The sequence below is a fragment of the Coffea arabica genome, chromosome 6c (genome assembly GCF_036785885.1).
Source record: "Coffea arabica cultivar ET-39 chromosome 6c, Coffea Arabica ET-39 HiFi, whole genome shotgun sequence".
NCBI lineage: Eukaryota > Viridiplantae > Streptophyta > Magnoliopsida > Gentianales > Rubiaceae > Coffea > Coffea arabica.
This window is the reverse complement of record NC_092320.1, coordinates 30,701,864-30,715,821: the sequence shown is the minus strand read 5'-3', so window position 1 is coordinate 30,715,821 and position 13,958 is coordinate 30,701,864. Positions and strand designations below refer to the sequence as shown.

Sequence of the window (13,958 nt, the reverse complement as noted above, 5' to 3'; positions counted from 1 at the left end):
AACAGTCGATCGAACAACAGTCGATCGAGATGGGCATCTAATGGGGGTTTTCCTACGTTCTCAGGTAGTAAATTGTAAATATAGCTACCCGAAAAAGCCCCAATATCACCCGATCACGTAGCCGAGCTTCAAGAGATAGTGTAAACATGAGTACCCATCCAAAACCATCTGATAGGCCCGCGACAACATCATCAACTGATTTGACAAATCGGGAGCTCAGCTGAGCGAAGTTCTCAACCGATTTAATGAGCTAAGTGTTGAACTGATGGCCCAACGGCCCGTAATCGATCAATTGGTAGCTAGTGGTGCTAGCGGTGAACAACATAAGCCTTTACCCCCTGGCCAATCTGAACCTCAACCCATATTCTTACCTTATACTCAAACCTCTGTTACTTCACAAGTCATAAACCCACCCGAGGAAGCCTTTACTTATCCCACTCATGGCCCACAACCTACTTATGCACCTCACATCCAAACTAACCCTCCTCATGTCCAAATTCTCCAAAATTATCCGCCAATTACTATGAGCATGTCATTCGAATCACAGGGACCTCATTATTACTCCACCGCTGAGCCATTCACCCTAGATACCGCTGCTCAAGGGAAAGTTGAAGCCGGGGAGTCATCCGCACCAGTGGACAATAATTTACTGAAGAGATTAGATCGGTTTGAGGAGTTTATAAGGAAAAGCCAAGGTGTGAGCAAGTAAGGACGTCTAGACTACAACGAACTATGCCTGTTTCCGGATATGCAATTGCCGGTGGGTTTCAAAACACCCAAATTTACCAAGTACGATGGAACGGGGAATCCCAAGACTCACCTTCGAATGTTTGCAAACAAGCTAGGGAGACCAATAGACGATGAGAATCTGCCGGTGCGTTTATTTCCCGAGAGCCTAGATGTGAAGACCCGAAGAAAAATTTCTTATTTTATCGAATATTAATGGTTTCATTAAGTATTTATCCACCTGTTTTCCCCAAATAATTTATTACGACCATTTTAAATCCATTCGTATGGAATAATGTCTTCATTGTGTTTTTAAAATGTCCCGTTAACAACTTCAATTTTCAGAAGGATTGTTTAAGTGCGAGATAGTGAACACGAGTGTTTCGAGGTGATATTATATTCGAGAGTATGATTATCCTGGGGAAATTAAGAACGGACAATAGCAGATTAAGAAAAGTTAATCGAGAATTAAAGGTGAATAAGTTCTAAGTGAGCATATACTACTCACGCGTGGATAGTTTTCCAAAAGACGCATGGATACAAATTTATTGGAGATTTGAGGAGTTAATACTCGACTCATGTGAGGACTCGTAAAAACTATTATTTTATTTAAACCTAATTTATGGCTTAATAAATTATTTAATTGGATTTTTGCCACGAGAAATATTTTCTAGTCTTATTAGACCTAAATACATGGTAATATAACTTCGTTATATTTTTAAAATGATTCGTTTCAAAAATTAATTTCCTAGAGCGCGTTTAGTAAAAATAGTGAATAGTGCTTGGAGATTTTAACCGCGTAGGAGCACAGTGAACTTGGAATATTGGAGACTTGTACTACGGTCCTAAAATAGGTAATATTATGAATAAATACTCAAGTGATAGTTAGTAGTGCAATCGTTATAAGAATTTCTCGGCAGTTTCGCGTTATAACGTTAAAATTGACGGTACGCGTTTTCACACACGCGATTTTGTTTGAGGGACTTTAGACCCTTATTTCGGGACAATTAAGAGTGAATAATATTTACATGAATATAAGTGCATTAGAGGTTTAGTGCACTAGTGAAACAAATGCGAGAGAAATCAAGCCGTAATCGCACCAAACGCACCCTAGTGAGAGTTGACTTTGGAGAGGATTTTGCACCACACCTTGTGTCTTCTTTAAGAAGCTAAATTTGGACCAAACACTCTCTCTCTTAGTCTCTCTCTTGGCCGAATTCTCTGCAGCAAAAACACAACACAAAGTTGCCATTTTCATCTTCAATTCTTGCACAAAACCTTCATAGATTCACACCAAATTTGAACTACACTTAGCTTGTTGCTTGGAGAGTTCATCTAGCTAGCAAAATGAGGAGATTTTCACGGTTTCTTGGAGCATCTTGAGGACCGAAATTTCTGGTTTGGAGCAACAAGGAGGTATAACCTCATCCTACACCTTAAGCTTGGTTTATGATGGTAGAAATGCATCCTTAAGCTATTGCATGTGTATGGGTATCTTGATATTGTTGGAAAAATTGAAAAGTGGGCTCTATGGATTCCCACACTTGGGTTGTTGCTGATTTGATGATTGATGGTGGTTATATTGTTGGTTTAGTGGTTAAAATGATGGATTAGTGGTGGGTAATTGATAAAAACTTCATTGGGTGCAAGAAGCAAAAATTTCCAAAAATACCCCTGTTTTGTTCGGCCACTATAAGGCCAATTTTTGGTGAATTATTGGCATGAACCTGATGTTTATATGTTATATTAGATGTGTGAAAATTTTCATTGAAAAATAATAAGGTTTGGTTGGGCAAATGAATTTTTTTGGGGAAACTAGCAAATCTGGAAACTGTTCACGTATGGCTCAGACCAGCGGTGGTGTTTTGGCTATAACTCTGTCCTCAGATGTCGAAATCATGTGCCGTCAGTGGCGTTTGAAACTAGACATCCCAGGCTTTAATTTGAGATAAAATACACGTTCTGATTCTTTGTGAGTGAGCCGAACCAAATGTTTAAAGATCACTGTCCTGTCTCTCGGATCTGCTGGAATGGTTTGTAGAGGCAGCAACTTGAGGCTCAATTTCGAGCTGGTTGCTTGCCAAATTTTGAAATGATTTCTTCTGTGAACTTTTAGTCCTATGAATGTATTTTCCAACGCCATAAACCACACTCCATTCCGAGTTAAATTGAATGCGTTGTGACCAAAATAAGAAGACTGCCCTGTTTTGGAAAAACGTAACATTTGGACTGGTTTTGGACAAAAACCGTGAGTGATCTTATTAATTGAAATTTCGATGCTAAACCATTACCAAAGGTATCATGGTTGTATCTTAGACCTTTATTTCACAAATGAACCATGGTTGGATAGTTTTCTTGGTTAAACGATTTGAATTTGGGAAATGAAAGTCAAAAGGCAGATTGCCTTAGGAATTTTCCGAAACTTTGGATGATTAGTTAACTACCTTCCCGAGGGTATTTTTCCTTGAATTTTGACAGAGAGATACCTTCCATATAGTATTGAAATACTACCAATTTTGGTGTCAATCCAAGTTCGTTTCGATACCTAATTAAATTTCTAGAGTTGGAGGTTCAAATCTGGAAAATTCTTCTCCAATCTTGAATTTTCCCCAACTTTGAGCTACCGTATCTCGGTACTCAAAACTCCGATTCTTGATCCGCTTGCTTTGATATACACCTCACTTGCAACTCTAATTGGGTTACAAATTTCAGAGGCCGGTTTGCAACGTGTAAATCGTGCCGAATTTTCAAAGTTGGCCGAAATCCAACTTAATGCTGCCTTGAAACCAAGTCTGCACCTTCAAGCCCATTTTTGAGCACTTTCCACTTCGATTCATGGAAAAGTGTCTTCTAGGAACTTATAGTACTTTCTAAGAGATTTCCAACGGTATAAAGTTTTCCAATTTTCGACTTGTACCGAGTGAGTTACGATTTTTCAAAGATTCATGATAAAGCTGAAAATTTTCCAATTTCAAAGAAATAGAGTTTTTCAAGAACTCTTTACACTTTTGATATTATCTAAACGTTTTGCCCACGATTTTTATGATAAAAACTCAACTAATATTATACTTCATAAAACGCAAGTTGAACCTCGATTTACGAGTAATTGAGGTTCATTTTTGTGAAATATTCCTTAGATCGTACTAATGTACAATCTTACTTGATAATTGAGATACTTGAGTAATTATCCACCATTAACTGCCAGGCACACAAGGAGACCTTCAAGAGGATCTCACCATGGACACTTGAACTCCAGCGAATAATCTTTATTAAATTGCTCGGTGAGTGTCAAGTGTGTGAATCTTTGATACTTGCTTAATTGTGGTAATTATTAGAGATTTTAAAAATAAGGGCGGGTGTGTACTTTATCGCATCCGTTCTGATTTCAAATGAATGAATGAAATGTATTGAATGAATGAATGAAATGTATTGAATGAATGAATGAAATGCAATGCTATGTAATGGTTACATATGTCGTTGGAGTGAACCTCCTCGACTTCCAAATGAATGGGGGACGCCCAAACTCATAGGCCGACCTTGAACTCGAGCCGGCAATGGACTTGGTCGGGAACTTGGGCGAGCCATGAGATTATAAGCTCGACCTAATAAGAGGTCCTGCTTGGCATACTCGTAGAGTATCGCCTTATAACAGACTTGTGGGCCCTTGGGGTGTACGGTGGACGGAGGGAAGTAAGTGGTGATCTACGGAAATGGAAATACCGACCCGGTTGACAGGAGGGTCAATGCGGAAAGGTATACGAATGACATCGGCAGAGCGAGTGGAACTTAGCTCCTGAGAGCTACTATATCCTTGAATTGTTTCTGATTATTTTTCCTGCTCAAATGGTACTTTATTGAAATATCACGGTTTTATTTAATAAAGTTGAGATTGCTATTTGAACAATGTGCTTGCATGTGTGTCCTTGGCCTCACGAGCGTTTTGCTCACCCTGTAGATTTGTTTTCCTTAACAGGACTGGAAATGGAGTTAACGCGGAGAAATCTCCTTTTGGATATATTGTGTTTTAGGGTTTCAGGTGTATTTTGGCTTGACCCCTTTATGATTGTACTTTGGAAGTTTAATGTATCATTCGGATATCTGTGATGTATATTTTGAAATTTAAGTTGTATTATGAACGCACGACGTGCGGGTGGCAAGCTGATAGGTACCTTGTGATGTAACCATGAGAACTGTCACAGTTGGCATCAGAGCCATATGCTGACAGGTTGGGTAATGGATGGATATTGTTAAGCATGAACGTTTCCGCACTATATGTATTCGTATTAATTTGATTTTGGTATCTAGTATCGCTTTAAGGTTGAACGTTTATTGCTTGAGTCCTAGCGAGAGCTAGGCAGGCGTTCCGCGGATACCCTTTGGTGCGCCTTAGGGAGAAGTGGGGGCGTCACAGTTGGTATCAGAGCTTAGGCTTTAGATCTCTGTTGTGTATCCTAGGCTTAAATGTTTAGGATGCCGGACTGTGGAATTTGATTGAAAGTTAAGTGACTGCTTGTGAAAATGAAAATTAGAACCTGGGTTCGAATTGGTGGATGACAAAGAGTCTTGATATGGTGTGGTACATGTGGGATAGTATGAAGTGATCAAATCTTGTTTATTTCGTGTATCTGGACCTACCTAAGCTTTTACTCCTAAGTGTAAACTACAGAAGGTAATGGTGATATTAAATTGTCTCGGGGGCGCCTTCCGGTGGTCCACTATCGAGAGAGTGATGTGACAACCCCACCTCCCCCTAAGGCGAACCAGAGGGTTCGGCGGGCCGCCTGCCCAACTCTCGCCGGGACTCAGTCGCTCACTACAATCCTCAAATGAATTACAAGAATAAACCTCAAAATTACATCAAATTCTCCAATGATTACATATTACAAATGCAGCGGAAACTGATTCCAATCGTGGAACGTATACTTACATCCATATCAATTTCAAATATTTATACAAGACCAACTCGTACATAAAATAGATCCAAACTTAAACTGTACACGATATAAGCCATCCAGTCACGTGAATAAGCACTCCAAGCTTTTCTTCGCCTTGAGCCCTGTGGGGGGGGAAAATAAAACATTTTTGGGGTGAGGTAGAAGCTCAGCGAGTAACCATTAAAATCAGTAATCAATTCAGTTTCACAGTCGTTCATTTCAGTGATGTCATGATTTCAAGATCAACTGTACATTTATTGCTCTCGTGAGCCAGCGAAATCATTGTAATGTTTTAGAAGTTCAATAAGTAACCGGGGGTAAAAATGTAATTTTGTTACAGGTCAACATTTGCACAGTGAGAGTAAAACAAAAGCAGAAAATGACACCACATGGTAATTCCACAAAGCTCAATGAGCTAAAATCTCAATAAGGTTCCGAACATGAAATTTCATAACAAAGCCAACACATTAACCATCAATAATCAATAATTCAAGAAACAATTACAATGGAAAGCGATAGTAACATATTCATTAAAAGGATACCGCTCACATGGAGCTATTCATTTGTTCGTTCCCCTGACATTTCCCCTTATTCCTCCAATTATTTGAAAATTTCATTTTTTATAAATAAACTCTCGTTCATCTTTTTATTCGTTCATCCCCTTTTCCGGACGTTGACCGGACTCCACCCATCCGACGTTGGCCGGACTCCACCCATCCGGACGTAACCGGACTACAAGGTAATACTCGAGTATACCAAATTCACCCAGGGTCACCATATCGCCCGACCGAGTCCGCTTCTGGCTCGAGTCGATCGGTAACGAAGGGCAGTGGCCAATTCAGCCCAAAGGCTTACATCATGCGCAACTAGCATTTAATCATTAATCATTGAAAATTTCATATTTATTTAGGTCGAGTGCGATAAAGTACACACTCGCCTAAAAAACTCGTTTTAACAATCATCGAAAGCACTTAACACATTATCAATCAATAATAACAAGCCAATAAGTCAAGAATTACAGCAAACAAGGAACACTCATATGCAAGCACGCATGATATGCAAGAAAACAGTTCAAAAGTAACTTTGGAAATAGTTTAAAAGTAAATAATGCAAGAAAACGGTACAAAAGTAACTTCAGAAATAGTTTGAGGTCACTCACCTCAATGGCTCAGAAATCATCCATCATGTATCATTGCCTTGCTCAAACCCAAGTCTTAGATCACAAACTCAATGCAAACAAATCCTTTAAAAGTTCGGACAGCACTTCCCCTACATTTGCTAACTTTTCCAGCCATCATGGCTTCATTATTTCCTCAGCCAGTCCCAAAGGTACACACACAACAACAAGTTCATCCATAGTCATTCAGCAAGCTCCAAGTAATACTAGTGCAAGTCAAGCTAGGGGGAAAAAATCCGGAAATGAAACTTAAGCTCAAAACCAGAAAAACAGTTTTGACGTCATTTTGCGGTAATGGTACCAAAGGCGTTATGATTGTCGGAAGAAGGTGCAAGACCCACCGTTTCGAAGATAAGAGATAGGTCTACAACAATGTAGAAGGCCACTCAGTCCAAATCCTAGCACAACTAGGTCAAATGTGCCAAATACTCAACCGGAAACACCAAAAACAGGTTTACAAATCACATAATTCTGTAATTACTATAACTCAGTCTATACAGGTCCAAATGCCGAAATTCCAAAGGCATATGGTAGCTAAGACATCCAGATACATTTCATCAGAAGACACCAACACCTAAATCCAAAGCAATTCCAGTCAAAATGGCCAATTACAAGTGCAGTTTTCGCATTCTGATCAACCCAGAACAGCAACAGTAAAATCGGCATATCTCACTCTACACTAATCCAAATGACCTGAAATTTTACAGGCACTTCAAACTCATCAATACCTACAACTTTCATGTTTTGAGCAAAGTCCAATTCGGCCTCTAACATGGTGCAATAAATTCGGGCAGAATGAAGAACTACAAAACCTAATTTTCTGAAATTTCTTCCAAAACAGAAATTGATTGCACTTAATCACTTTTTCCACCTCCTAGAGTCATTAAAAATCATTTCCAATCATCATACATGACCACCCAATCATATCCCTATGAAAACAGAAAAATCCCCAAAAATAATAAAACTTCACCAATTCAACCAAACTCAAGAAATAATCCATGAAATTGCATCTTATAACACCACTAATCATGAATTGAACATCATTAGAGGAAGGAGAGGTGTTCATCCACCACTTACCTTAGCAAAACAAGAGGGAGAGCTACTTGTCACCTTAAGCTTCCAAACAACTTCACCAAACAACTCACTATCACTAAAAGAAGAGGTTTTATGGAGTAGAAACTAGATCAAGCAAGTGTTTTGGAGGATTTGAGCTAGATAATTGCCAAACTTTGAAGAGGTTTTTTCTTCCATCTTTGCTAGAGAGAGAATCAGCCAAGAGGTTGAAGACAAGAATGAATTTTGTGTGATTTTTAAGATATTTAAACAATTGGTCAAAAAGTCAAGAAAATGAATAGTAAGTCATAAGCTATTTCCAATACAATGGTGACACTTGTCACCTCCATAAATGCAATCTTATCTTTTCTTTTTCCTCTCACATTAATCAATTCACATCCTCTACTTATCCCTTAACACCCGATAAATTTTACACAGTATCCGGAATTTAACCTAATTGGCCGAATTTTTCCGAACTTTTCGCACTTGTGGGTCCCACGTCCGTTATATATTCTTAATTTTCTAAAAACTCTCCAATACTAGGAAAATCATTTTAAAACTATTTTTGCTCATAAACTTTATCTGGGAATTTTTCTAATCAAGAAAATGTAGAAAAACGGGCGATTAAAAAAATAAACCCTAGAAAATTACAAAATTTCCGGGTTCTCAAACTCATTTTTTTTTCGGGGCGTCACAATCTCCCCTCCTTAAAAGAATGTCGTCCTCGACATTCTCACTTGTACCAATCAAGTTAAGACATTCCGCACAAATCTCTCAAGAGTCAAATCAAACCCACAGTCCGGCATCCTAAACTTCAAGCCTAGGATACACTACAAAGATCTGAAGCCTAGGCTCTGATACCAACTGTGACAACCCCACCTCCCCCTAAGGCGAACCAGAGGGTTCGGCGGGCCGCCTGCCCAACTCTCGCCGGGACTCAGTCGCTCACTACAATCCTCAAATGAATTACAAGAATAAACCTCAAAATTACATCAAATTCTCCAATGATTACATATTACAAATGCAGCGGAAACTGATTCCAATCGTGGAACGTATACTTACATCCATATCAATTTCAAATATTTATACAAGACCAACTCGTACATAAAATAGATCCAAACTTAAACTGTACACGATATAAGCCATCCAGTCACGTGAATAAGCACTCCAAGCTTTTCTTCGCCTTGAGCCCTGTGGGGGGGGAAAATAAAACATTTTTGGGGTGAGGTAGAAGCTCAGCGAGTAACCATTAAAATCAGTAATCAATTCAGTTTCACAGTCGTTCATTTCAGTGATGTCATGATTTCAAGATCAACTGTACATTTATTGCTCTCGTGAGCCAGCGAAATCATTGTAATGTTTTAGAAGTTCAATAAGTAACCGGGGGTAAAAATGTAATTTTGTTACAGGTCAACATTTGCACAGTGAGAGTAAAACAAAAGCAGAAAATGACACCACATGGTAATTCCACAAAGCTCAATGAGCTAAAATCTCAATAAGGTTCCGAACATGAAATTTCATAACAAAGCCAACACATTAACCATCAATAATCAATAATTCAAGAAACAATTACAATGGAAAGCGATAGTAACATATTCATTAAAAGGATACCGCTCACATGGAGCTATTCATTTGTTCGTTCCCCTGACATTTCCCCTTATTCCTCCAATTATTTGAAAATTTCATTTTTTATAAATAAATCCTCGTTCATCTTTTCATTCGTTCATCCCCTTTTCCGGACGTTGACCGGACTCCACCCATCCAACGTTGGCCGGACTCCACCCATCCGGACGTAGCCGGACTACAAGGTAATACTCGAGTATACCAAATTCACCCAGGGTCACCATATCGCCCGACCGAGTCCGCTTCTGGCTCGAGTCGATCGGTAACGAAGGGCAGTGGCCAATTCAACCCAAAGGCTTACATCATGCGCAACTAGCATTTAATCATTAATCATTGAAAATTTCATATTTATTTAGGTCGAGTGCGATAAAGTACACACTCGCCTAGAAAACTCGTTTTAACAATCATCGAAAGCACTTAACACATTATCAATCAATAATGACAAGCCAATAAGTCAAGAATTACAGCAAACAAGGAACACTCATATGCAAGCACGCATGATATGCAAGAAAACAGTTCAAAAGTAACTTTGGAAATAGTTTAAAAGTAAATAATGCAAGAAAACGGTACAAAAGTAACTTCAGAAATAGTTTGAGGTCACTCACCTCAATGGCTCAGAAATCATCCATCATGTATCATTGCCTTGCTCAAACCCAAGTCTTAGATCACAAACTCAATGCAAACAAATCCTTTAAAAGTTCGGACAGCACTTCCCCTACATTTGCTAACTTTTCCAGCCATCATGACTTCATTATTTCCTCAGCCAGTCCCAAAGGTACACACACAACAACAAGTTCATCCATAGTCATTCAACAAGCTCCAAGTAATACTAGTGCAAGTCAAGCTAGGGGGAAAAAATCCGGAAATGAAACTTAAGCTCAAAACCAGAAAAACAGTTTTGACGTCATTTTGCGGTAATGGTACCAAAGGCGTTATGATTGTCGGAAGAAGGTGCAAGACCCACCGTTTCGAAGATAAGAGATAGGTCTACAACAATGTAGAAGGCCACTCAGTCCAAATCCTAGCACAACTAGGTCAAATGTGCCAAATACTCAACCGGAAACACCAAAAACAGGTTTACAAATCACATAATGCTGTAATTACTATAACTCAGTCTATACAGGTCCAAATGCCGAAATTCCAAAGGCATATGGTAGCTAAGACATCCAGATACATTTCATCAGAAGACACCAACACCTAAATCCAAAGCAATTCCAGTCAAAATGGCCAATTACAAGTGCAGTTTTCGCATTCTGATCAACCCAGAACAGCAACAGTAAAATCGGCATATCTCACTCTACACTAATCCAAATGACCTGAAATTTTACAGGCACTTCAAACTCATCAATACCTACAACTTTAATGTTTTGAGCAAAGTCCAATTCGGCCTCTAACATGGTGAAATAAATTCGGGCAGAATGAAGAACTACAAAACCTAATTTTCTGAAATTTCTTCCAAAACAGAAATTGATTGCACTTAATCACTTTTTCCACCTCCTAGAGTCATTAAAAATCATTTCCAATCATCATACATGACCACCCAATCATATCCCTATGAAAACAGAAAAATCCCCAAAAATAATAAAACTTCACCAATTCAACCAAACTCAAGAAATAATCCATGAAATTGCATCTTATAACACCACTAATCATGAATTGAACATCATTAGAGGAAGGAGAGGTGTTCATCCACCACTTACCTTAGCAAAACAAGAGGGAGAGCTACTTGTCACCTTAAGCTTCCAAACAACTTCACCAAACAACTCACTATCACTAAAAGAAGAGGTTTTATGGAGTAGAAACTAGATCAAGCAAGTGTTTTGGAGGATTTGAGCTAGATAATTGCCAAACTTTGAAGAGGTTTTTTCTTCCATCTTTGCTAGAGAGAGAATCAGCCAAGAGGTTGAAGACAAGAATGAATTTTGTGTGATTTTTAAGATATTTAAACAATTGGTCAAAAAGTCAAGAAAATGAATAGTAAGTCATAAGCTATTTCCAATACAATGGTGACACTTGTCACCTCCATAAATGCAATCTTATCTTTTCTTTTTCCTCTCACATTAATCAATTCACATTCTCTACTTATCCCTTAACACCCGATAAATTTTACACAGTATCCGGAATTTAACCTAATTGGCCGAATTTTTCCGAACTTTTCGCACTTGTGGGTCCCACGTCCGTTATATATTCTTAATTTTCTAAAAACTCTCCAATACTAGGAAAATCATTTTAAAACTATTTTTGCTCATAAACTTTATCTGGGGAATTTTTCTAATCAAGAAAATGTAGAAAAACGGGCGATTAAAAAAATAAACCCTAGAAAATTACAAAATTTCCGGGTTCTCAAACTCATTTTTTTTTCGGGGCGTCACAAGTGAACTAAAAGAGCATTGGAGAAATGGTCCGATTTACTGGACTAGGACTTCATGTGAATTTCAAAGGACTTGCCCGAGCCCAAATAGTGGGGTGTTAATAGTGGTCGATCAATTGAAGTGGCTATCCGAAGAAACTGGAGTGATTCGAAGGGATGATCAAGAATTGAGGACAATTGCGGAAGCCTAGACTACTAGAATTCCTGAAATTGAAGTTGAAGTACTTCAGGAGCGAGGGAGACAAAGGCTCCTGGTGAGAAACTTCAAAAGCTAAGAACCGACTTGTTAGGTTAGTGTCCGAAATTAAAGACAGAATGGATGAGTCGGTGGCTAGGTGTGTTACCTTGGTTGCATGAGTGGGGAATGACAAGATATTCGATAAGGGACATGAGATCTAAAACTCCTAGTGCTGGAAATGAAACTGATCCTATGGAGGTAGTGAAGACTTTTGGGTACTGCCAATCACTAATTTAGTGATTTAAACTATTTTAATAGTTTGCCAAAGATAGACAGGGTGACGCTCGCTTAAAGGCCGTTGTATTTTGTGTCTTGTTTCAATATGTTTTCTACCTTTTGAGGCAATTAAACATTTCTCATGACATGTTTAACCCTACTACTTTATGATTTTAAAATCCATGATTGGGGTTATACGTATTTACGATTATCTCAGCGTTTTCCCTTTTATTCTCATATTTGTTTAGCATGATCAAGTCTCGCTTTCAAACTTCGTTTGGGTGCGTTCATTTCATGCCATGTTTATATGACTGTTAAAGTTATGAGTGGCCAAATAAGTAAAAGGGGGATCGAGGGCGAGGGGGTTAGACCACCCCAAGCTCCAGGGGATAATTAGGGAACGATTGCTGGATTGAACCGAAACCCTAGAAATAAAGGGAAACACCTACATAGCTCCTACTATTGGCCATACGACTGATATCCTAGAACAGTTGGTTGAGTACCAAAGCTCCGGACCAATAAGCCAACCTAAGGACCAGGAGAGGTGTGAAAATGAAATGATTCTTGGAGGTCGTCTATCTAGGTTTCACGGGGGACCTAACCTTGAAACAGTAAGATTGATTTGAAAGGATACATAAGGTACTAATGGGACTACGAGATTTTGATCTCTTTTCGAACAAACTTCATAGACAAATATCGAAAATTGAAGTAAGACATGAAAAACTTTATATCAAGGAATAGAGTCCCCGTATCTAGTTGTAATTGGAATTAATGGTAGTAATTTTATGGAGACTTAAGAACTCACTCATGTTCGGCAGAGAATAACTAAGATTTATATTTCGGGGTGACCTATGAACAAAAGAATGAAAGAGTAATCTGGCTCGAGCTTCCATTATGCATGGCTACTCTTTTGATCCTTTGATTTGCCTGACAGGTTAGCATTTGACTTAAGTCAACTGGTAAGATGACAACTTTGGAAGAAATGCGTAAGGAATTGAACCTTCTTCGAAACGAGGTAAAATTTCAAAGGAAATTAGCTGACTACTGGGAAGGACGATGGAAACAAGAATATGCAGAGAAAATTGAATTACTACGCCAGAATGTAGAATTAGAGAAGAAATGCAAAGAAAATCCTCGAATTGGCCAAGCCGCCACTTCTCATGCACATTGTGGATACTGCGGCAAGGTTAACCACGTTGAGGCTGAGTGCTGGATGAAGCAAGGAAAGTGTCTGAGGTGTGGTAGTACTAAGCATAGGATTTCAGATTGCCCTAGAGCTTTCAAAAAGAGGAAGTACTCAATAGCCAACTAGGTCCACCGCAAAACGATCAAGTGCCAGATGGGAGTAATTAGTATTAATGGCTATGAACGGGGTCCTAGTAGCGAAGGTTTCACAGATTGAGATGGTTTGACTTCACTCGAGGAATAGAGGTGGTAGTTTTACCCTAGACTGGGCTAGCACCTTTGGAGGTTGTGATCTTTTGGAAAAAAAAAAAATCTTTTGTTGTTTTGTGTCCTGGCAACTTGACATGTTTTGCTACAATCCTATCGTTTCTCCTTTTCCTTTTGAGAGGAATTCATAAACCTCTTCCAACTGGATGTAATTATTATGATCTTTAT

General features: G+C 38.8%; 1 long non-coding RNA gene across 1 annotated transcript; it reads left to right on the top strand.

Moving 5' to 3' along the window:
• Positions 1-1,936: 1,936 nt before the first annotated feature.
• Positions 1,937-5,026, top strand: LOC140008040 (uncharacterized). The gene is made up of 3 exons (XR_011815455.1): positions 1,937-2,142; positions 3,932-4,007; positions 4,700-5,026. It is a non-coding gene; the product is annotated as an uncharacterized lncRNA (long non-coding RNA).
• Positions 5,027-13,958: the final 8,932 nt, after the last annotated feature.